This window comes from Camellia sinensis, chromosome 2 (assembly GCF_055761805.1).
Source record: "Camellia sinensis isolate YWXY chromosome 2, ASM5576180v1, whole genome shotgun sequence".
In the NCBI taxonomy this organism is placed as follows: Eukaryota; Viridiplantae; Streptophyta; class Magnoliopsida; order Ericales; family Theaceae; genus Camellia; species Camellia sinensis.
Window position 1 is genome coordinate 87,611,708 of NC_138962.1, and position 4,742 is coordinate 87,616,449.

Here is a 4,742-nt window from a genome sequence, read left to right on the forward strand (position 1 = left end):
ATACTTCCGAAGCATACTCACATGAAACACGTCATGTACTCCGGACAGCTGCGGCGGTAAAGCTAAACGATAAGCAGCCTCGCCAATCCTCTCAAGGATCTCAAATGGACCAATGAACCGAGGGGACAACTTCCCGCTCTTCCCAAACCTCATCAAACCCCGTCTAGGTGATATCTTCAGAAAGACATGATCACCCACCTCAAACACCAAAGGTCTCCTCCTACGGTCGGCATAAGATTTCTGACGACTCTGTGCTGTAACAAGCCTCTTACGGATAAGCTCAACTTTCTCCGTCGTTTCCCTCACCAACTCCGGACCCAACAGAGGTGCATCACCCACCTCGGCCCAACAAACAGGAGATCTACACGGTCGGCCATACAAGGCCTCAAATGGTGCCATACCGAGACTAGACTGGAAACTGTTGTTGTAGGCAAACTCTACCAATGGCAAGTGCCTCTCCCACGACCCACTAAAGTCTAGAACACACCCTCGAAGCATATCCTCAAGGATCTGAATAGTACGCTCGGACTGCCCGTCAGTCTATGGATGATAAGCCGTGCTAAAGGTCAACTTAGTGCCTAAGGCACTCTGCAAACTCTGCCACAACCTGGCAGTAAAACGAGGATCTCTATCTGAGACGATCGTCACTGGAACCCCGTGTAACCTCACTATGTCCTGAATGTACAAGTCGGCAAGATGATCTACCGAATCTCTCACGCGCATAGGAATAAAGTGCGCCGACTTAGTCAACTGGTCTACAACCACCCAAATAGCATCACTACCCCGCTGAGTCCTCGGAAGACCCACAACGAAGTCCATAGTGACGTGTTCCCACTTCCACTCAGCAATAGGCAAGGGTTGCAACAAACCTGCTGGCCTCTGATGTTCGGCCTTCACTTGCTGACAAGTAAGGCACTTAGATACAAAAGCTGCCACATCTCTCTTCATACCCCGCCACCAGAACTGGCGACCCAAATCCCGATACATCTTAGTGCCTCCCGGATGCACCGCAAGGCGTGAATGATGAAAATCTCGGAGTACCTCCTCTCGACAAGACTCTGGCACAAACAGACGGTCTCGGTATCTCACACTCAGTCGGGATACACCGTCAAACCCTTCTCAACCTTCCCACCGGAAATCTTCTCACGGAGGGTTTCTACCTCAAGGTCACCCCTCTGAGCCTCTAACACTCGAGTCACGAGTGTAGGCTGTACAATAACAGAAAACAAGGCCGCAGCCTCAATGGATTCGCCCAGAAGTAAATTAAACTCCCCAAGTGCACCCAACATCTCCCATTCTCGGATGGCTATACTAGCTATATCACCAACAGGTTTCCTACTAAGGGCATCGGCCACCACATTGGCCTTTCCCGGATGATAATGCAACTCAAAGTCATAATCCTCTATAAACTCCATCCACCTCCTCTGCCTCAAGTTCAAGTCTTTCTGTGTAAACAAATATTTCAGACTCTTATGATCCGAGAATACCTCGAATCTCTCACCATAAAGATAATGCCTCCAAATCTTCAAAGCAAAAATCACAACTGCTAACTCTAGATCATGCGTAGGGTAATTCTGCTCGTGAATTTTCAACTGACGTGAGCCATAGGCAACTACTTTCCCTTCTTGCATTAACACACAACCCAGACCCTCTCGTGAGGCATCACAATAGATTGCATAACCCAACCCTCTCTCTGGAATAATCAATACTGGAGCGGTGGTCAGTCTAACTTTTAACTCCTGGAATGACTTTTCACAAGTCTCACTCCATACAAATTTGACTCCCTTCCGAGTCAATCTAGTCAAAGGCGAAGCTAATCTGGAGAAATCTTTCACAAACCGACGATAATACCCAGCTAATCCCAGAAAACTGCGGATCTCAAACGCACTCTTAGGCTATGCCCAATCTTGCACCGCCTCAGTCTTGGATGTATCAACAGACACTCCTTCCCCAGAAACGACATGGCCTAAGAATTTGACCTCTTCTAGCCAGAACTCACACTTCCCAAACTTAGCATAAAGCTTATGGGCTCTAAGTAACTTAAGCACCACTCTCAAGTGTTCCTTGTGCTTCTCCTCAGAAGGTGAATAGATAAGGATGTCGTCCACAAAGACGACTACAAAACGATCTAAAAATTCCCGGAATATTCGGTTCATCAAATCCATAAAAACTGCCGGTGCATTGGTGAGCCCAAATGGCATCACCAGAAACTCATAGTGGCCATACCGTGTACGGAATGCCGTCTTCGGAATATCCTCCTCCCTGACTCTCAACTGATGATAACCCGATCTCAAGTCTATCTTCGAGAAACAACGGGAACCTTTCAACTGATCGAACAAATCATCTATACGAGGCATAGGGTACTTATTCTTAACCGTAGCCCGATTCAATTTCCGGTAATCTATACAAAGTCTCAAAGCACCACCTTTCTTTTTAACAAAGAGGGCCGGTGCTCCCCACGGCGAAACACTAGGACGTATAAAACCCTTGTCTAGTAACTCCTGGAGCTGAATCTTCAACTCAACTAACTCGGCTGGGGCAAAACGATAGGGTGCCATAGAAATCGGCGCCGTGCCGGGCACTAGGTCAATAGAGAACTCAATCTCCCGATGCGGTGGCAAACCAACAAGATCCTCGGGAAAAACGTCCGAGTACTCACAAACCACCCTTGGCAACACAATCTGAGATTCATCATCCTCACTAATCGAAAGGTTAGCAAGTAGACCACTAAGCTCACTCCGTCCTCGCGGAACATACCCCGGTGGTAACACATTACCAACCCGGTCCCCCAGAAAATGAAAATACTCTCCGCTCACAGTACAACAAGTGACCCTCTGGCGGTAGCAATCAATAACTGCCCGGTATGACGATAACCAGTCCATACCCAAAATAACCTCGAAACCCCTCATAGGCATAACTACAAAGGAAAATGGGATTCTATGATAATCAACCTCTATATCACAACCCCTAACACCTTGTTTCAAGATCAATTCACCCCCAAGAGGTGACACTACACAAATAGGAGATGCTAACTGTGCTAACTCCAACTCCAAAACAGATGCAAATGCAGCAGACACAAAGGAATGAGATGCACCCGTATCAATCAAAACATTAGCAACCGAGTTGCAAAACAAGAAGGTACCTCTCACAACTGATGGTGCCGGCACAAGATCCTGCGCGGTAACAGCATACACGCGCCCAGACGACCTCTGATCAACCTGCTCACCCCTAGGAGCATAAGATTGCTGTACCGACTAGGACGATGAAGCCCCCTGATTGGCCCTCGAGGCCTGACCCGACTGAGCTGGCTGCTGACCTTGAATCTGCCTCAAACCAGATGCACTAGGTGTGCCACCCAACTGCGGGCAATACCTCTTCATATGCCCTGGCTGACCACACTGATAACACGAGAGTGGCTGGCCTCTACCCTGACTCTGGCTCTGAGATCGAGCCGTAGATGATGCTGCTCTCTGCACTCCTCCCCTCTGAGGAAACACTGGAGACTTGTGGCCCAGCTGGCCACACTTGAAACAGGTAATGTCTCCCTGACTGCCTTTCCCCGAACTAGCACTCGGCACAGGGAAAGTCGATCTAGAAAAGCTACCCTGAGACTGCTGAGGATTAAAACCCTTCTGTCTCCTATCATCACTCTGACCATCCTGACTCCTCTTGAAGCCCTTCTGCCCTTCCTCCTCCTCCTGCATCATGATCTCCATGTGGGCTGCAGCATCAACCATACGCCCATAATCCCGAATCATAGTTCCCCCAACTCTCAGCTTGAGGCCACGCCTCAACTTCTTCTCAAACTCAATACAACGGCGTTCCTCAGACGCCACCAACTCAGGTGCAAACCTGGACAAGCTAGTAAATGCAGCCTCAAACTCGGCCACTGAAGAACTCGCCTGCTTAAGCTGACAAAACTGGTCTCACAGCTTCTCCCTGACTGCTGGAGATAAGAACTTCTCCTGGAAAGCATTCACAAAAGCCTCCCATGTACCTCCTATACGACCCTTAGTGAACTTCCACCACTGACCCGCATCCCCCTTCAACTGAAAAGATGCCAAGGTCACTTTCAACCCCTCGTCTTCGATGCCAAGCATCTCAAACGTCTTCGTTGTCTGTTCGAGCCATTCATCTGCCTTAAGCGGCTCTTTAGGATCACCCACAAATTCATCCGGATTAGACCGGAAGAACTCCCTCTTCAGAAAGGAAGGTCTTGCATCTGCAGCAACATCCCGAGCTTGATTCTCAGCTCTGAGAATGTCTACTGACTCCCTGAATGCCCCTGCTATCTCTCGGGCTAGAGCGCCCATAGCTTGCTGGCCTACTGGCTCGGCCACATTGGCCTGGCCAATTCCCTCCTGAACTGCTGGAATCTCCTCTGGCACAGGCACCTCCTGCCTACCCGGCCTACCACGCCTACCGCATCCTCGTCCTCGTCCTGACATCCTAATAAAGGAAACAAAGACGTTAGCACATTAATAAATGTGCCGAAGCTAAACACTCGCGTCCTAATGCATGGGACAACAATAATTCATTCCATGTAAGCACATAATCACATAAGCACCTACGAATTTCATTCCTGGATAATGATAGTCCCAATGTGTTACTATAGTTCCGGTTGGAAGCAGCAGTGATCAAGTGCCTTTCCAACAAGACTACTAGAAACTCAAGGGTCCAATCAACATCCTAGAAACTACATTCCATACCCACATAATCACATAAACATGTTATCACGTCAG